General features: G+C 42.3%; 1 long non-coding RNA gene across 1 annotated transcript in view; it reads left to right on the forward strand.

The window, feature by feature from the left end:
* Positions 1-8589: 8589 nt before the first annotated feature.
* LOC308396730 overlaps positions 8590-21524 on the forward strand; it is a 28417-nt gene continuing 15482 nt past the window's right edge. Inside the window, exons 1-2 of the long non-coding RNA XR_013971609.1 lie at positions 8590-8807; positions 19657-19757. This is a non-coding gene — a long non-coding RNA (uncharacterized lncRNA). The remainder of the gene's footprint in view (positions 8808-19656; positions 19758-21524) is intronic.

Consider the following 21524-nt stretch of genomic DNA (forward strand, 5'->3'; position numbering starts at 1 on the left):
CACTGTGTGTGCGTGTATTTATGTGCGATTGCAAGGTTAATGCCTTCAGCTGTCACTGAGATTTTCATATAGACCAAATGTCTACGTTTGATTTTGCTCAAATTTTCAGCCTAAATCACACAGTCTAAAATAAAGAAGTCATCTATCTTAAACTTGAAGATGAATACCCATTCCTGTGCAGTTGAAGTTTAAGTAATTGTTTGCTTCTCCTTTAGGAGAGTTGAGCGCTTTCTGGGGAAAAGTGGATTGCTGCTGGGATTCACATACCCCAAACGGTCAATACAGAGAGACTGTGAATGGTTTTGTTATGGGCAAAATTTCAAAATGCACAGCAGGATTATTTCTGAGTGTGAGCTTTAAAAGGTTTAATGATTGAACTGCCAGTGGAAGCAAAACAAACATACTGCAGGATACAGGGACCCTATTCATTGTGAACTGTACAGTGTAAGACAATAATAGCTTAATCAAATGTGACATGATATTATTGCTCTTAAATGTCAACTGCTGACAGAAGAAAGTGACGTAAGACAGTAACCGAGCGAATGAGAGCAAAGCATTCCAGTTTGCACAAGGCTGAAAAACTTAAATCAAAGAGCTTGCTAAAAAATAAAAACAGCTTTAGTCAGCATATGGACATACACAAAATGGATAACAAGGTGGAAAGTCTGAGTGACTTGTCCAAACCCTAGTCTCATGTCTTATGCACTTTCATGTTGCATTATATTTAATTATAGATCATACCGGGGCAGCCCTTAACAGAGTCTGCTTGCCTCACAGGTACAAACAGTTGAATAATTCATTAGCTGGCGTGTAGGATAGGATGTGATGTGAGTGCAGCAAGAGAATAAGCTTACTGTTATTCAACTTTCAGCTTCATCTTGCTGCGGGACAAAATGGAGTTTCAGTAAGGTTAAATGGCAGATTTATTGAGCTTGTCACCTGCACCTTACAGGTATCCAAGAGAAAAATACCAATGTAACAGTTTACAAGAGCCGGCCAGCGGCTGACAGGTATTTTATTTTTAGCGCTGTTGGCAAACCAGTTATCTGAAAATCGATTGTAACCGTGAAAAAAAAACAGTAGAATATTAAACCATGTCCAAGTTTATATTCTTTACACTCTAAAACAGGTTGGCTGTACAGTTGACTGCGATTATTCTCGAACAAATCCACAGCCATTGTCATTCTTTCATGTTGTGTTCTCAGTATCCTTTTAGGCATTCTTATTGCAGTTGAAGCTATTAACAAAGAAATGTGTCGTAGCTTCAAGCAGAGAGAAATTGCCATTTTTGTAATTCTGTTTAGTGTAGCAAATAATACACTCTGTAATGATCGGAAGCAATCAAAGTTATCCAAGTGATCCTGTTTTGAGTTTATAATGACCCCAAATATGGGCTCACTACTAATGCTTCTCAGAAACTACATGAGACAACAAATGGATATATATTTAAAAGCTAAGATTTATAATGACATAATCTAGCCAATTTGCCTGATAGCTATAAAAAATGGTGAGCATATTAAAATTCCGGCATTTCTGAATGACTTTTACAGCCTATAGAGAATAAAGTTGCTTCTTTCATTTTTACAAACATAGTCAACTTGATTGGACTGAAGACTCTTAGTGCTGATCTTGAATTAGAATTTGCAGACTGAACTTTATTATTGCTTAACAGGATAATTAAAATTACATTGTGATTTTTTTTTTTTCGTATATTTTGCTAGGGCCCCTTACATTTTTTAGCTACACATCCATGAACTCTACGATGGCGTGGGGTGGAATCTCTCAGACCACCACATCCCAAAGGTGCTCGATTGCAATGAGAGATCCATTCGAGTACAGTGAAGTCATCGTCATGTTCCAGAAAGGGGCTTAAGACGATTTGACCTTTGTGATATGGTGAGTTATCCTGCTGGAAGCTATCACTGTCCTCATTAAAGGATGGATATAGTAAGCGAAAACACTCAGTCTGTTGTGAAAACATCCCCACCACTATCCTGAACTGTTACAAAGCTCGTTCTTGTTCTTCATGTCAAATTCTGACCCTACCATCTAAATCCCACAGCAACAAAACATGACTCATCAGACCGCACAACAGTTTTCTCATCTTCCATTTTCCAGTTTTGATAAGCCTGTACATGTTGTGGCCTCTGTTTCCTGTTCTTGGCTCACAGGAGTTGATCCCAGTGTGGTCTTCTGCTGAACATCAGTTAAAAAAAAAAGCTCTTCTGCATACCTTATTTGGTTTTACAAGTGGTCATCTGACTTCCTGTTTACCTTGGATTACTGGAAGTGTATGATTTTTTTTTTCAAAGTTGTACTCCTTTCTGACAACTCCTGTATAAAATAGTATAATGCACAGTTTATATAAGAATATAACCAAGCATGGATTAAGTTTTTTAATTAGTTTGCTGCTATTTAGTGTCTAAACTCAGACTGAACTTGTTGCATTGTTTTTATTTTATTTTAGTTTAAACAGACAATATGATGAAATATACATAATATAAACTTTCTCAGCTGACGGTAAAGAGTGCAGAAATGGTATGGACTTAATTTTACAGTACATGCACACTTTGGGAAAATAGGCTACAGTCACATCAGAATAGAAAGGATGCTTGTACCAACATTTTTAATGCTTCCAGCTGCTGCTGCTGACTGTGTAGAAAAGAGGCTTTGGATGCACAGCGGGAGAAAGGAGTGGTGCGAATGTGTTGTGCTCCTTAGTGGTTCCCTCTAAAACTTTACAATGAAAACTTTGGATATTTGTGCCACCATCTTTGAAAAAAAAAGTGCTCACTCCTGCCAAACACACAGGATAAACCAAAAACTATGACTTTTCCTACAAATTCAGGTCAGGCAATAGTAGTTGAAATGTTTTAGACTGCTAATGTTTTAGTGAACCATGTTCTGCGTGGTTGGGATTTAGTTGGTTGTGCTGTTTAAGTAAAAATCAAGTGCGTGAGAAAATAGAGATGTGTTATGAGGTAGATAGCAAAAGGAGGAGTAAAAGGACAAAATGAGAACGAAAAGAGAGGGAGAGAGAGGGAGGAGTGGATGCAATGAACAGGAAGCATCCGGAATGAATTCCCAGAGATGTCCATGCATGGCTGGGCTGAAGTGGCCTGGATCTGGGAGGTGGAGACTGGGTGGGGGGTTGAGAGTCCAGCTGGACAGAAAGAGAAAGACAGAAAGAAGACAGCGAGATAGAGAGAGGGGCCCTGGGCGCTGACAGGTGTAGCCCTGCACTCCAGCTGAGGCCTCACAGCTGACCTGGATCTCTGGATAGTTCTCTCTGTCTATGTCTCTCTTTTGCTCTCTCTCTCTTCCTCCCCCTGTCAAAACACATGCTAGTCCTCAGAGGGTTACACACATGACAAGGCATTTTATGTTTCACCATGTTCGCTGTTCTTCATTTAGTATGGCGGGTCTTCCAACCAGACTGCAAAACATAACTTTATTAAATACTAGAAACATCTACGTTCATCTTGCATCTTATAGTTGATAACTACTTCAGACTCTGATTCTTAACAGTACAGATTACTCTCTCACAGATCAGACACGTCAACAATCATGAACAGTAATGAGTGGTTAGATAAATATGTCACATTCATCGGGGCAGCTGGAAGGAAAGCAGCAACGGCGAACAACAGAAATCTATGGGATGACACGAAATGCCTTTGGTTGGACTTACACCAGAGACGTTGTAATTAAATGACATCAAAGAATTGCTAAAAGCAATCAACGTGCCGGCAGTTCAGTGTTCATCAGCCATATTTCACTAATGATGAAATGATTAAAAAAAAAGAAGAGCAATGTTTAATAAATATCAAGGAGACATCTCTCTGCTTGTTTTTTCTCTTTGGCTTTGTAAAGAGGTCCTATGTACTCAAATAGTTTTATAAAATAATATCAAAAATGTCCATTAAAAGCAGCAGTTTTAATTTGCACTACCTAATCATTCCTTCTGAAAATCATTGAGGTAATTATTATATTAGCTTAAAATGATAGGCACAGTACATTTAACATATCATTTAGGTGGTTTAAACAAATATACATACTGCACGAGACTATTCCATGGGCCTCATCTTGATGCATAATATTACCTTAATAAATTCAAGCAGGTTTAACTTTTGATATACACTATCCTATCATCCCCTTTATTTTGTTTAAACAATTAGTGTTTCTATCATGATCCAGACCTTTTTGTCATGCGCTGTTATTTGAAACATCAACACGATTAAAAGCAGCCCCAAATTAATTGAATTTGCCCGACTGCCTCGTTACGTGAGGCGACTGTTAACGCGATGAGTAAATGAGCATTCTGATATGACAAGTTAAAATGATAAGGTCAGTGCGGCTGAACAAAGAGGAACCATTTCTGTCATTTTACAAAAGACTAGATTACACTCATGTTAAATAAACAACGAATTAGAACAGGGGCAGACTGATTTGCAGTTAGCAGCAAAGCAATTAATCTTACATTGTAAATGTGGGCACAGAATGGGGAAAAAAAATACAATGAGCACTATTGTAAGAGCAGCATTGCTTCATGTCATTGTCATTACAGCACTCGCTCTAATGAAATGTACTGTACTTATTATGAGCTTTGTCTTCCTCTGCCTACCAGCGGATTCTTATTTAGTTTGTCTTAAAATTTCATATCCCAAAATGAAGTAGAGCAATCTGTAAAGTGGATAATTTCATTTGTTTCTTGTGCAGGTTTTTGTGAGAATATCAACACTTAAGTGAGGAAGAGTGGCTTGCAAGCATATTGTCACTCATTTTCAGACACTTAAGAAACACGTGTTTGCTTTAATGTCGAATCAGCTCGACATTAAAATTCTTATTTCCATGCATTTTTGCAGAACGGCAATTGATTTGGTTTTTTTTATACATATTGTTTAAAACAAATGCATTCCTCTGGAGGATGCATATCTTTACACACTTCTGTGAACAACTGGCATGAAACTGCAAAACTTTTAATATTTCATGGATGGGCATTTTTGTCTCAGTCATGATATTTGACTATTTTTTAAAAAAAATGTAAGTGTGTGCATCCATGCATGCACCTAACCTACCCACAAACACACGCACATGCAACCCCTCAACCCCATCTCATCAGCAACCATTCATGTAACCACACACACACACGTGCATGTACACTCATGTGGATATTATCAGCGGTGCTCAGCTGAGGCTCCAGGCCTGTCCGGTTCCCATGGCGTAGCAGTGACCAGGGGAGGAAGAGCTTATCTCTTCCCCAGGCCCCTCCCTCGGCCCCACGCCTTGGCTCTGGGAGCTGGGAGGCAGATGCCATGCAGGACCCCAGTGTGGCACGCTTCTGTGGCCAAAGCATGTAGCGTTTAATGCTTAAGGGATGGGCTTTTGAACCAGACAGTCTATCTCATCTGTGTGTTTGTGTGGAAATGTGCGAGCTTGTGCAGGCCACACAGCAGATGGAGGTAAAGGCTTTGAGTATGACCATCTCCCACTGGCCCACCTGGACCCGTTTAGAGCATTTGGTACGCACACACACGCACACACTTTCACGCAGTCTGAAATCAGCTACTTTCTGTATAATAAATGGGACCAAATGAAATCAAGGTGCTGTGTTATCTCTGAAATATTACTTCCTCTAAATTTATAAGGACGTGATTATTGAGATGTCAAATTATGTGACGAGTACAGTAAAGACGATGACTGCAGACATCGAGCGATGCTCTATGAAGGGAACGACGGCACATTTTTGCACTGTTTCTGGAGCCGATTTCACTCAACACCCATTCTCTCACGAGCAGCTGAATGAATAAATCACCTCCTCACATTTGTGGCGTGCTCTCATTGTCACACTGCACCATCACCGCCAATTATGCTGAACTATTTCCTCACTAAACCAGAGAGTATTTACAGGTCTACAAAGAGGAGAACAGGTGTGTTGGAATGCGCAGCTGAAAAACTCCAAATGAGTTTTAAAGAGATGAGGTTAACAGCTTTGAAAAGCTCCTTTCGTCTCACTGAATTATGCTAAGTGTTCACAAAACATTGGTCTAAATATAGGGCCAGAACATGCCGCAGATTAGCTCGCACAGTGATGGGTCTATAAGACGGCGGCACGGAGCTGTCTTCCCTCTTTGACTGGCACAGCTTTGAACCCCACAGCGAAAATTCATTCCACAGTGGGTATATATCTGCAAATGTGTGTCTCTGTATTAGCCTGACAGTGTATCTTGAACCAAGGCTTTTATTTTCCCCCCTGTATTCAGAAGGAATCTTACATTGGGCTGAAACTGTATTCACGTATGACACAGAGTGGACTAAGGTAGAATAAATATGATGCTTCTGTAGATTATTTTAGAGCGCGAGCACCCTCCTTTTGGCCGTTTGAAGGTATTAAAGGAAAAATTCATTTTGGCTCTCCTGGCTAACTATATCGCACGAGCTCAAAAGTGCTGAAAACATTCAACGGTTTGACACGCTCAAGTCCTGTTTCAGCAAAGACACCCGTGCTTTAATATTGGGAGTCTTGCCTTTGATGTGTGATCACACATGCGCATGCCTACCACTCACACACTCACGCAGGCACAATACATTTGCTGAGATAAAGTGACTGCAGTGTATGACCCATTTTGCAGAGGCAGGGCTTTGCTTTTATAATGATGGAGAGTGTGTGTGTGTGTGAACACTTGAGTGTATGAATGCATAACCACTATCTTACAGCAGGATGACGCTGCACAACAGGCTTTTAAATCTTGAAAAGGAAGTGCTAGGCTGGTTTCTTGTGAAAATGCTCCTGTCACACGTCCGATCATAATGCCGTTAGCCATACTTACTACTCTTCCCGCCGGGGGTTTCGGGCAAGCCAGTAGCTTCTGAAAGTACTCACAAATATCAAGAAAAGAGGAAGCATTATTTTCAGGCAAAAAAAATAAAAAATCTTGTGCATGGGGTGCGTTGTGCAATACACTTCATGTTCCCTAAGTGTGGCAACAAGCCTTGAAATCCCTAAGCATGCTTCTCAAGCAGTTAATAATCATTGTTTCATGGTGCTGGAGGAGCAAGCCGGAGATAATGCTCTGTATAGAGATAGCGCACTGCCTTATTTCTGCCGCCTCCTGTTAACACAAGAGACAAATGGAATGGGTGCATCGCCTTGGAGCCATCCAAATGAGGGTGTCTGCTGTGGAGTGAAGTGAAGTGAAGGTGGAAGAGGAAGAAAAAAAAAAGGGGGGGGGGGGGGCGGTGGCAGGCGAAGGGGGGCACAAGTGCCACAAAAATCAGGGAGCGGCTGCTCGACCCTCGCGGCGCATCACGGTTGCAGTCAAGTGAATGTGAAAACAAGAGAAAGCTTTGCGGAATATCGATTTAATGCCGCAGCCTGAGCAGGGGGAAGATGCGTGCTCCAGATTACACGCGCTCTATTTCCCACCCATACAGAATCTCCAGTTCCTTCTGTCTCCACAGAACCAGAGAGGGAGGCTGAGAGGATGCTCTTTTATGTCCCGTTGCCCTCCTTGAAGTCCAGCTGTGTAGAAAATCAATGTAGAAATGAAGAACGGGGCAGAACAACATAAATATGTAAAACATATCACACCGCCTTTGTGTCCATACACGTAGGAGAAAGTAATAGAGGACCTTTGTGCTCTTATAGCATTTTTTGCATCAATTAGCTCCAGGTGTCTTAAATAATAGTTTACTTTTTAGGAAAGTGAGAGTGAAGATTCATTTTGGGGTTTCTGCGGTGTTGAACATCAATGTGGGGCCTTGCTGAACTCTATTTGATCCTATTCTTTTTTCACTTTTTATTATTTGCGTCAGAACATTTGTGGCATTTCAGCCGGAACAGTATTGACTTTGTTAAGTAATGATGAATGAAATTCCTCGTGAATGTGCAGCACTTTGTTATGCAGGAAATTATCCACAAATTTATGCAACTAATTCAGATTACAGGGATACAAATTTGATTCTGTATTGCGCTGCTGTTCTTGCATCTGGTGGGGGTTATATGGATATCACATCAAAATGTGATAAAATCATGAGAAATAAGTGATGTGATATCTGGAAACATCCAGATCCAGTGAAAACAGCTCCCTGTTGGTGACTTTGGCAGTCATGTTGCTTTCTTACCTGTCGTCACTATGAAGACAACTTCGTGTTACATTTTCGCCCTCGGTTAATGTGCTAGTTGACGACCACTCAAAAAAAAAGAAAAAAAGAAAAGAAAGAAAGCTGACGTGTAGGCTCGCCACACATTTTCATACATTCCACTTTTATATAACGACGAAACAGAATGTGTGCGTTTCCCCTCCCTTCTATGACAAAAATCTTAAGAACAATTTGTTACTTATGCGCCCCCCCACCCTCTCTGTCTTCCAACCCCTCCCGCTGAAAATTATGAACACTGAGCCGCACTCACATTCTTGCGCACGGCCAAGCGAGGAGGCGCCTCCGCTCTCGTCCTGGGCCAATGGCGCACGCACTCCCCTTATCATACTTATCCCTGGCTGGCCAATGGGCGCCTCGAACACAGGCTCACATGACGCCTTTCTGTGCGCTCCCTGTCCTCTCAGCGCTCAATCCCAGCGAGTGCAGGCATCACTGAAGACCTGACACCGGCGGAATCGGACGTTCGCCGTCCTCGGCGGGACGCACCAGGTGTTGTGTTATGCAAACTTCACTGCCATCCGATGACGCTGTCACATCCCGTCGACGAGAATGACCCCTGGCTTTGTCTGAGGAGCACACTTGGCCGTCTCCAAAACGCAGAGTCACAGGGGCAAGACAATAACGCCCAGAAGTTATAGAAATGAATTGTAAGTATCGACAAAATTTTACTTCCCGTCTTCTATTCGCTTTAAAAAAATACGATGATAACAATCCTGAAACTATTTTATTTTCTGTTTGTAGCCAACTTTGCTTTTTCTTGATTAAATTTTTGTTGTTTTTAGGATTTGCGATTGCATGTGCCACTTTTGCGCCGTTTTCTTTCTGTCCCTTTCTTTTGGTTTCCAAGCAGAATTAAATACATATTTTTTAAACCACTTCATAGTCTTATTTGACTTTACCTGATGCTCGGATGGTGTTTGACTTCGCTTATATTTCTCCTCTTTTGACGTTCTTTGCGCAGTCTGTGAATTTGCTCATTGTGAATGTGGGGCTGTCTCAGTGCAGGGCCATAGCATGAAATATAGATAAAAAGCACAGGGTAAACCCGCTGACCCCGGGCAGGCAGGCAGACAGACTGTGCAACCGGTCCGCACGACTCAATGAGGACAATCGGGGGTGAGAGAGGGGAGGGAGAGCAGCAGAAGAAATAAATGGAGTACTTGAAGCGCACTGAAACAGCGCTGCACTTCACTTCAGCCCGCGGGGCAGGATAAGGGTGGATCTTCAGTAACGTGTTTTGTCTGTTCAAATGTGATTAAACAAAGAAAAATTATTTTAAAAAGTACTTAAAAAAAGGTAAATAATTATTGAAGAGGCTTTTTCTACTTAAATTCCAGCAAATTGAATTTCACATTCTGAGGTCACATCACTCATTGAACCCTTTTATTGATTGGAAATTAGGGGTGCTGGGGTCAGGTGGGGTGCAAAATTTATGTACAGGCAGGAGTCAAAGCAAAAAAAAAAAAAACCCCAAAAAGGTGCCTTCAGATTGTTTTTTGTGCTTTACGCCAAGGCAGGGGAAGGGAGGAAGAGAGTAGGGGACCGGGGCCATTTGATGTTTTCAAAAGGTTTCAGATGGCTTTAATTAGGACCTATAAAAATCTGTCTGCCCCGTTCTCTAAGGTAGCGCTGTGGAGTACCAGAAGGGAGGGGAACTGGCAGAGGAAGAAAAAAAAAGAAAGAAAGAAAGAAAAGCAAACCGACACAGAAAGTCGCTTCAGCAAAGGATCGTCTAATCAAATTTTTATAACCCTCCTCTTCTCTTCTCCCTGCTTCCCTCCCTTGCCTCCCGCCCTCCCTTCCTTGATGCTGGTGGTATGTAGGCAGCCCTCTTTGTCTGGCTGCTGTGTTATCCCCCCCCCCCTCCATCCCCTACCCTCCACCAACCTCAAACTAACTATTGCCTACAGTTGGTCCGACCCCAGACACCTGAAGGCTAGACATAATGATCAAGAGAAGTTCCAGTCTGTCTGGAGCACAGCCAGCGGTGTTTAGGTTTTCTTCTTTTTCTCCTCCTCCTTTTTTTTCTTCTTCTGCTGGCGCTTCTTTTGCTTGCTCCTCATCCACAATCAGCTCACGCTATGTTTGAGAGTTTGCGTTGGTGTCTGTGTGTGTGTGTGTGGCTGGAGTTATGTTGGTTTTTTGCTGCTGTCACTGTGTAGCATATATGGATATTGGATTGACTGTGGGTGACTAACGGAGTTGCAGTCTCCGCGCTAAGGAGACATCAAAGACTTTTTCTGTGTTCTATTATATGTGTGTGTGTGTGTGTGTGTGTGTGTGTGTGTGTGTGTGTGTGTGTGTGTGTGTGTGTGTGTGTGTGTGTGTCTTTAGCTATGCACCTATGTATATAAGGAGCAAGATTTCGGCTATGTTGATTGGTGAACATCCGGAAGTTTAAGTTCAAATAAGTTATATCACCTGGCTCTTTTAAAATTCATTACATCGATTGTGCTCGATCGCTGTTTTTCTGTACCACCCAGAGGAATTCTGATGCAAAGCAAGATTTATTATTAATGAACAGGAACTGGGTCCTTTGATGTTAAAACAACAAACATAACATATAATTTCTGCATGATTATTCTATTTTTACCATCTCAAGGGCTTCAGACGAGGCTGCGAGACGTTGTTCATGGTTTCAGTTCTGCTGACTCGGTTGTCTAGTCACCGAGGTTATGACGAGGTAGCATCTGAAGTCTAGCAACATGAAATGCACAACTCCAATTAGAAGTTGGTGGAAGATATTTCAATATCTCTATATCTTTGACACAGTCATTTATGGAAGTGTCTTCCTTTTGCACGTCTTTGTTTTGTCGATGTGCGGTGGTTAGGGATTATATGGCGCGGCTTATAACTGGATAATGAGCTAGCTCGCTTTATGGAAAATGGCTGGTTGAAGTCTTTGTTGGGCATCAGTGGAGATTGTGGTTGAATGCGGCACTTTTGAGTTGTTTTTCCCATTTTTGATGAAGTTGTTTGTGAGAACATTATCCCTTTTAGAAGCTGGACTGGCTCTAAGAGCAATGTAATCTCCCCAAATGTGACATTTTGAGGAGCAAGTGCCTGTAAAATGTACACACAGTTTTCAGCTGAAATCCTGCTACTTGTCTGTGTGTGTGTTTTCTGAAAGCCGACTGTGTATTGTGGAATCAAGAAGATTGAGGTTGCCTCTTCTTTCGCCACCAGCCTTTTTGAAGAGGGAAGTAATAAAAAGCTCAATGGGTGCAACAGGCTGTTCTTCCCGCCCTCGTTTTGAAGCTGTCTACCTGGAGATGAATAGGAGGCCCTTTGTAATGAAAGGGGAGAAGAGAACATTTTATTGAAGGCTCTGGATGCAGGAGGATGCACTATAGCTTGTAGATGGCGCATTTGTGTCAGGTTACACAGTTGTACTGCCCACCAAACAATGATTTATTGACATATGAATAATTATTATTTAAGATTCTTCACGGGGGTACAATTTCCTCGACATATCAACATGATGATCACGACTGATGGAAATCTATTAAGCCCCAAGTAGGTGAAAGGAGTATTATGTAAACATTATCAAATGATTTAGTTAAATCCTGCTTGAGCACCTTACCTGACAATGACGCCGGAGAACCACAAAGCCACAGAGTTTTCGGTAACCACCTTTATGTGTGAAGGAGTGAAGTCACAGTCAAAAATGGCGGAGTCATTCAATTACCGGCGTCCCCTTTCCTGGGAAAAGTCCCGAGTTGCGAAGAGGTTAATTGTTTTCGAATCTCCATCTGAGGGGAGAAAATGGGTGAACGGGAGGGATAATTGAGCTGCTGATAGTTGAGTGGGTTATGGATTACTGTGCTTTTCTACAGCAGAAAAAGGGAGGCGACCAGGAGGGGAAGGGGGGAGAAAGAAAAGGGAAGGAAGCGGTGTGAAAGGCCCGTGTTATGCGATGCAGCCGCAGGGGTCGTCTGGCCCTTCTTGGGAAGAGGAGAACTTCAATCCTGTTTAACCCGTGAGGTGACCCTTGGCCCCTCGCATACTCCCGCCTGCACCAGGTGCAAGCCCTCACTGCTGGCAGCTCATGCACACACTGCAAACTAATTTTTCACACACTCTGCAAGCACTGGGGGAGAAGCCATATGAAAATGTGGATCCCTTTTCACCTTTCCACCCCCCCAAGCTTCTTTTTCTTCATGCCATTCTATTGTCAGGGGTTAAAGTTACAACCAGGATGGGAGGGGGGTAGCTAGAGCCCATCTTTCTTTCTCCTCTTGTAAAATGTGTTATAACTAAGAAAACGGGAGCCAAGATGATTCGACGTGATGTAATAATAATCACAAGAGTGTTAATCAGAGGGATGTCATGTATAATTAATTACTGCAGTGTTTGATAACACCGCAGCAACCACCTCGGGCCATTAGCGAAAGTTTCCTGTTATTATTAATGGGCGTTAATAAAATACAAGAAAACCAGCATGGAGCAAGCCCTTTGCATGGCCCACTGGTTACAACACTGTAAGGTTAACGAACCAATTTACATACTTCCAGCTACCGTCTGGGTGAAGTGACAAGGCAGACGCTCCCTACTCTGTGCTGTTGCGTTATGATGTTCAATATGGAGGAATGTGTCAAGTCTGAGTCTGTTTCTTGATTGTGAAGTGAAAATCAGTGCTGTAGAATCTGAGGTGGCTGCTTTTGTTGTACGTGTTTAATTTTATTTGAACCCATTTACACATAGCTGAGCAAATGTTGTCAATTGTACCCCCAATCTCTTATCTTTTGGAGGGGAAAAAACAAAACGGTGTGAGTGGTGTCTTCTTGGCTTCAGGCAATGAGAGTCTTGACAGGGGCGAGCCGCAAAAATCACTAAAGATGATGCTGGAGACTGGGAGGAAAAGAGGATTAGTATCTGTCCACCATTCTACTATTTTCATCTGGGCGATCACATTACAAATAGAGCCTTCTCCAAGCACAGGAACAAAATGAGGTCTGTTGGTGATCAATAAAGCAGTGTGAAAGGAGAGGGATGTTATTAAAAAAAAAAGAAATCAAAGGCTCTGGCTGGCATGGCCATCATCTCGACCAGTCTGCTGGAATCAGATAAGGGAATGGGGCCTTGCAGGATGGGATGTTTGGCCCCTGGGCAGCTTGAGATGACGAATATCCCTGCCACCGGCACCCATTGCAGACTGATTCCATCTGCAAATGGGCAAAATCAAAATGTTTTAGGATCTTTCTGGCGTCTCTAAGATATTGTAATTGTGAAAGAAAGGCCGTAGGTAAAGATGAGTAAATAGGGACCCAGTGTTTAATCCCAGTGCTGGATGTTCGGGAGAAACTACGCAGTTATTGCTGTAACTCCGCTATTGTCCTCCATTGGATGATGGCTTTTTACCTCATGCTTCACTTACATGATTTAAAGAATATATAATCACGGCTGTTTTCCGATGACAGTGTGTCAGAGCTGGTGCGAGTGTTCGTCTCAGATTAGCTCTTTGTGCCACGAGGAGAGAGGATAGGCAGGGTGTGGGGTGGCGGAGCGGGGCACAATACCTCCACAATCCCAGTTGAAAGAAATCATTTGCACAATTTTATGAAAGCGGTATTTGTCCGGTTGGATGGTTCTATCAAAGCCCAACAGCCACGGTGGAACGTGATTTTTAAAAAAAAATGACATGGTGAGCTACAAAGCCGGCAACATGTCGGGTTACAGTCATTTCTCAGCTGAACGCTCTCCAGGTAAATGCAGATAATGCGCTCTCGAGTTTCTCTTTCTCTTTCTTTAAGAAGTCTCATTTCTACAGATGGCTCTGAGCTGACACCGTAGCTGCCAGAGCTTCTGTTCTCAGAGCTAAGCTTGCACAAAATTTATGTAGTGAAGATGAAAAGACATCATGGCTACACACTCTACGCCTGTAAATTAATCCCTGGAAAAACTAACTTGGAAAAGCAATGAGTTTCTTGTTCTTACAGTATTATCAAAGCCCTTTCCCCCCCTGTACTCACGCCACAGATGCTCTTTATCTAAAACACTTCACAGTCTCACTTTTAAGACTTTTCAGTTTGAATAAGATGGTAGTAAACTTTCATGAGAAAGGTAAGTGTGCAGCAGATGTAACTAGATGAAGCGTGTCATTTCTTTGGAATTTGTTGTTCACTTGCAGTCATAAAAGATGACTGGCTTCTGCCCCTGTTTGTCTTCAGTTTCAGAACCCCCCTCCCCATCCCCAACCCACCTCCCTGCAGCATTTCCTGGTGACTCACTTCTCTTCGAGCCATTTATGCTTACAAACTTTGTGAGGATGAACCACGCAATTCTTGCGTTTTATTGTCCACGAGGGACCATTGGGCATAATGAAGTTCTGTTTCCCAGCTTGAGTTTGGGAGGCTCATGATTACAAATGCTCCTCTCATTGTCTCCCATCATCTCCTCCCTAATTGAAGACAATATAACGAGACAATGGGGTCTCGCTCATCACTCTGCGTCAATGGCATGCTCTATGGAACGTGCCAGTCTGTTAAAAGCGCGGTAGTGGAGGTGGGCGGCACACATGTGGATGGATACTTGAATGCGCATGAGCTTGTTTAATTTGGACCAAGAAGAAGATGGACAATTAAACTACAGCTCCCAGTGGGGCTGTTCATTTTGGTCAGCTTCCCCACGTCATGGCTGCCTGCCCTTGTAAACGCTCCTGGATGTGTCTGGGTTCATGCCTTGGGAGGGGGGAGTTGGGTTTGTGGGCGGGAAGGTCTGTCTCTGGAGGGTTGTCTCAGACGATTAGGACAGCCAAGTGAAGAGAGTCCCTGAGAGCCTGGCCCCCTTCACCTCCCTAATATACTCTGAATAAGTTTGTCTATACCGTGCGTTTGTTGTGGTGATGGAGGCGGGTGGGGGTCGTGTCTGGCCATGGTTTAGTAGTGTTTGTCATCTGCCCCCTTGAGGCCTCTATCGGCTTCTTTGTCTGAGTGTCAGACGTGCAATGTCAAACGCACAATGTGCCTGTGCAATCAGGGCGTATTGGGTTAGGACGTGACACTGGAATTCATCTTCTTTTTTTCAGTGTTGACAAAAGTCAACTTACTATTTCTCCCATTAGTTGTTTTTTTTTCTTAATATACAATTTTATGCTTACTTTATGGACAAAAATCCACAATTCACCCAAATACTGATATAAAACCACTTCATAACAGCTGCCGCGTCAGATTTTTTCCCCCCTCCGTTCTTTACTTACATAACGCATTTTTAATGTATTTCTGTAAATGACTTGCAAGACATAGATATAAAGGGACTACGAGGATATTCTCAGAATATTATCAGTTAGAAGCATATTGTTATGAGTAAACAGTTGGCTTTGTTATGAGTCACTGAAGATAAAAAGGGAAAAAAATTGCTATGTTAAAGTGGTGCACGGTTCGGAAAAAACTCTTTACGGCTTTTTTTTTGCCCCTACTAATTTGAACAATAAGGTGTTATGCTTTTTTTCCCTTTTCCCCACCACTCTTAATCTTGATTTTATGTGTGGTTTCTTGAAAAGCCAACTGAGAGATGAAGGAGAGCTGATGCAAGCCTAGTTGACGCTGTTGTTTCGGTAACTTTTAGAATTTGCGGTATTCGAAAAAGATAAATTGAAAAGTCTCGATTCATAAAAAAGCAATCTGTGTTATGCCTAAAAGCATTAGCAGAATTTCCTTTGAATCGAGGCTTAACACTCGCTTCATAGCTGTTCATACAAACAGTCCTATTGTTTGGTGGCTACACACATAATCTGGAGACCAGTTTAGTGGTCTCAAAGGTGTCTCTATGGTTTCACACAGTGCATCTCTGTATGAAATTTGGAAGAAAGATTCATTCATCTCAGCACAATGACTAACATAGAGGGCACTGAGTCCCAGCCAAATATCACAAGTTACATTGAAAACAAACAAAATGGCCTTGCTGTATACTGAGGAGACAAAACGTCCCAATGACTGATAACAGCTCTGCAGGATTTGGGCGCTGTGGGAGAAATGGCCTCTGTGGCTTTGCATTCAAGTCATTTGGCCATTTGGAGCACCAGGAAATGACACGCATTCCTCATTCCCAGTACCAAAATAAACTCAAATCTAGCTTCCTGCTATTTGTACACAATTACTTTTTCAAATTTCATTGATAATGACTTTGTTAGAAAATGTGAAATTGATGCAAAACACTGGTCTTGTGATTAAGAGTTATTATTTCCAGACAGCTTTCTACCATAACATAATGTTCTGCAATATATATAGTTGTATGGTTCAGTAGTAAACTGATATGAATGGTTGTACAAATCTACTGTATCTTAATAGAGTGACAGAAGATGCTCAACATTGAACAAAAGCAATCATGCTGACTGTGGGAAACGTTTTGGTTTTCTAACGTAAAGCCTGCAACTCGGTCTGACTCAACACGGGACCCTGCAATGACTAATCACATGACAACTTAACGTTGCTTCAAATGTGCACGTTGTAAGAGTGTACCTTCCTGCTCTGCAGATGAGTAAATGCATCAGGAGTTTTGATGACACCCAGCAAGCTGTTCTTGATCACTTTAGCCAATGCAAGCTTTACACAAGTGGCAGTTTTAGGCATCTCTTCCGTTTGTGTGCATTTGACAGAAAAAAAAGCTTAAAAATCTGCCTAACCTGATTTTGGAAGCTTGAACATTTTACACTTTATTTGACTGCGCCTTAAGGTGTATTAAACCCATTTTGCATAAAGATTTTTTTATATCTATAACAGGGTGTAAATAAACACAACAGTGGCAATTAAGGTGTGTGTTTCTGAGCAGTTATGTGTTTGTGTGTAACTGTTATCTAGGGCTCAAACTGACCAATAGGGAGATTTTCTTTGGCACTCCTCCTGTATCCCCCTGAAGATGAGGGAGAAGAGTTGTGATACCAAAAAGCTGCTATTTATTCTGTGTAATCTGACATACATGTTAGACCTCCAAAATCAGATATCCCTCCAGGCTCTTGAAGTGATGAGAAAATAATGCAATTTATTAGAATAATGCTTACACAAAAACAAATGTAATAACTCCTTTGTTTATTTCCTTCCCTCTAACTTTTTTTCCCATTGGAGGTAGAAGAAGGCAAATCCAGTGTTGATGATCTCTATGTGGGCAGGAAGCCTTGAAGGTTTGCATCATGTCTGCCACGTTCTACCCGAGGGCATTCCAGCTTTCTTACACGCTGAAATTTGCACACACACAAACGCACGACGCTTGCGCACGCAAGCTACCGTTTTCCCTCACAGCGCAGCAGGAGTCTGTCTTCATCTGTCCTATTGATTAATGAAGCAGGCGCAGCGGGTGTCGGAGAGAGGCAGGAGCCTAGATCAAGGCTGTGAGCTGCATCACTGGCATAGTCACGCCACACAAGTGCACGCGCACAGGCGCTCGTATGCACACATTAGCGCGCACTTTCGCTGTCTCTGTCATGTTCTCTCTGTGTCTGTCACAGCAGACACCGTAGACACAGGCGGCCGTGACACACATGCATACTGAGAGACATGACACACTTGTCATCATAGCTCACAGATACGCCACACACAAATTCGCTCACACACACTCGCTCAATGAATTAACGTGGCTTGGCTGTGCCGGTCGCCTAAGCTGGAAAGGCGTTTTCTATAAACATAATGTTTGTAGATTAGTTGGGGTTAATGATCCACAGCCTGTGTGTGTGTGTGCGCACATGTGGGTTTTTGGCTAAGTGTAAAAGGTACTGCTCTACTGTGCTGTCTCCCTCACTTCCAAATGAGACATCCCCCAGGCACCATTACAAGAGCAACATTTATGCTATTAGGAAACTGGGTTTGCAGCTCCAGCAGTGGTACCAGAATGAAACGGCTAAAATTATGTCTCAACTAACCTCACTGGGCAGGGCCACTATTTTCTTTGCATAAATGAGAAATTGCGCATTGTGTACTTAGAGGCTATTTTTAAAAATGCCCTGTTGGAATATCATGCGCATTATTTCTTAGCCGCATAAATGCAAAAGCCAAGGAACAGAGCCGTTTTTCTTCTTACCCGCAAGCATTGGTTCATTCAGAGTAGAAATAAAGATCACAACTTCTCTTTTCTATTTTTACTTTGTGTTTTAAAATTAGCCTCACTGTTCAAACCAGAAATAGACCTTTTGTAAAGGCTTTCTGTAAATTGGGATTGGTGGATTCACTGAGGGTGTGGTCCCTTCCAGCCAACCTTCCTTTTTTCTCACAAATGGTCTCTTCTGCAATGCCAAATGGACAGATAAATAAGAGCAAATGACTGTCAGGCCCCTACAAATTTTTTTATTTACGTCCCCCCCCCCCCCCCCCCCCCCTTCCCAAACCTGCGCTTATCCGCCTTCGCTCCCTCCCCTTTCTCTTCCCTGGCGTTCCTGTTGAGGCATGCCTCCATCCCGGCCAACCAGCATCATTCAGGTCAGGGTGAGGGGGCAAAAAGAGACGAGGGGAGGAGGACAAACAAAGGAGCACTGTTACTGCCATACTAGAGAGCCGACACCAGACTGGAGGGGTGTGGTTGGAGGGGTACAGACGGAGAGAGAGAGTGTGACTGAGGAGGTTTATCATTAAGAAAAGAGATTAAAATGAATGGGAGGGGAGCAGGGGTGTCTGCTCTGTTCACAGTAATAAAGAGGACAAGCAGTGCCAGTCTTTTTTTTTCTACACACACATTTGGCACAATCTTAGCTGTGTGTGTTTGTGTGTGAGTGAGTGAGAGAGAGTGTGATAGGGGAGGGATGGGGGTGCATTGTTTTCTGGCTATTGTACAATATTTGCTTAACCCTCATGTTTTATCTGTGCAGCTGCATGCTACAAATGAGATGCAGAAAAGAGTGTGTGCATGTGCACAATAGTGGCTGTCACAGCTGTTAGCAATTTCATCACACACATGCACGCAAACAGATTTTTTTTTTTTTACAATGCTTGTATAAGTAGTACAGCTTAAAAAAATCTAAATGTAACAATTGCAGGTCAAACAAGTCAAGCCGAGGAGAGGAAAGATGAAATAGACAAAGTTAGACAAACTGTTAGTGGCTAAAACGATCGTCATTGTCATCATCATTGCATGGCTCTTCTCTTCCACTGGTTGCCAGTCAGTGTTTCCTGACCCCAACTTGAACCTCATTTCCATTTGCACTGATCTTTCTGCTGAGTTCAGTATATCTCTTTTCTTCTGGGTTTTTCTTTTGTTCGGTTACTCAACACTTTGGAATTCCACATCACAAAACATATCTCGACTTCAAACACTTGCAGTTTTTAGGTCGTGAACTGAACCGATTTCTAATCACTTATCTTGTTCTTTAAATTCGCTGTATGCCATGAGTAAGAAAATGGTTACAGATAACTCAATTACACGCGAAAGCTGGTACTCCATAAGGCCCGTCTGCTTTGTGGAGAGTTTTATTTATTTATGGGTTTTGGGATTTTTTTTGAGTAGGCTCCATTCCAGTGAAACAGTTTCTTAACTGTTCGTATGCACTTTGTTTTTCTTCTTTTGCTCCGTCAGGTCGGGAAAAGAGCTGGAACGAGAAGAGGGGTGCTCACAGCGTTAGCCATCGATGCAGAGTGAAGGAGCGGGTAGAGGAGCAAAAAAGACAAGTGAAAGAGGTAAGGGAGCTCAGTTTACTCTGGAGGGGGGTTATATATTGTCTTGTCTTTGTATCTGTTACCTTTTCATTCAGTTGCCTGAGTCAGCTGTGCACCTGGGGTGAGTTTGATGTTTGCATGTTTTTGTGAGTTGTTTGAATGTGTCTGTTGTATGTATGTATGTGCGTGCATGTGTCCCTGGTGTCAGACCCCAGCCACCATTTGAAGAACACATCATCCTGTCTGAGTCATCAACTGCCTCCCGATCTTCATTCCCGTCTTTATCTTTTTTTCCTCTAATGATCGTTGCTCTCTGCTGATGAGAAACCCACCAGCACATCTGTGTATACTGATATTTATTTTAGGAATGAATCTCTCAGAAAAGTAGAAACTTCCTGAAAATGTTGTTTGTACCTATTAATAGTAAAAAAAAAGTATTTTCTTAAAATTCTACAACTATTTAAAAATCAATGTCTATTTGTATGAAGGAACCATTTCGATCCGCACTGAAGAAAGGTTTCGTGGAATTACAAAGCCTCTTGCGCCGCATTTCCATTTCACGCCGTGCAGATTTGACTCTTTCTCTTCAGCGGCCATTAGACTAAACAGTCCTCTTTTCAGGGATGCCACCTTCGCCGTCTTAACTGCGTTTCAGCTGTTCCCGAAGTGAGCAGCCTCTCGGAGAGTAATCTTCTCACCCTCTCTGTGTGAGGCTGAAGGCAGCACTAAATCATTTTCCACCATGCAGTCATGGACAGAATGGCTGCCACCATGCACAGATAGGGGGATGGTTAGAGAGGAGAGGCGCCGAGAGGAAAAAGAAAATGTTGTTTTTCTCAGTTCTTGCCATCCTCTCTTCTGATGAGACTCTCTCTTCTCTTCTACATCAGTCTTCCACCCAGACTTTACAATAGCAATGTGTGAATTGTCTTCCAGTATTTATGTATCTAGTCCATTTTTTTCTTATTATTTTTAGAAAGGGAAGATCCATATTACTTGAGATGTATATGAGGATTTTTACCCGCCACTATTGGTACTATTACATTTACTGTCCTTGATTTCATTTATCTTTTCGGTAATTGGTTGAATTGGAGGGAACTGAACCTGGAAATCTTCTGGAATTGGGGGTTAATGTGTGTGCCCTTCCAATAAAAAACTGTTTCTCCACTTATCATATTGCCTTGTCCAGCAAAGGGATCACCATTTTAACATTACCTATCAAAAAGGTTCCTTACAAAAGGCAAAAAATTCAATTCAGAATGCTTCACTTCATTTCACGTCAGCCTGATCCACCTTCTCTCTGATCTCTCTCTCTTAGTTGCTCTTACCTATTTCTCCTAACTCCTTTTGGTTCTTTCCTTGTTGAATTGTGTCACTTGTGTAGCTCTTCCATTCGAGCTCGCACTGCTGCTCTGACCTGATCTATTTTCTACAACCACCACCATTTTAAAGGACAGGATATGATGATGAGGATAATTTTGAAAGCTATTAGTTCGAATAGTTAAGGGGGGTAGAGCGTTGGTTTAAATAAATGGGAAGCTTTCCTCCAAGCGGTCGTCGGAATTCCAACAGTAATCAGTTGTAATTATTGCGCTTCCTTACTTTTTACATGTCTGTCCAAATCACTCCAGCTGGACCAGAACAAAGTGCTTTAAAATGGAAGTGGTTTTGAAGCTGTTTCAAGAAGGAACATTATTCTTCTGATGGATGTGCTACGCATTAACCATCTGGGATTTTGAGGGAAACGCCATTGTTTTAGGTTACTGGTCAAATGATGCAAGGAAGAAA

This window comes from Rhamphochromis sp. 'chilingali' (genome assembly GCF_963969265.1).
Source record: "Rhamphochromis sp. 'chilingali' genome assembly, chromosome: 5".
NCBI classification, from domain to species: Eukaryota; Metazoa; Chordata; class Actinopteri; order Cichliformes; family Cichlidae; genus Rhamphochromis; species Rhamphochromis sp. 'chilingali'.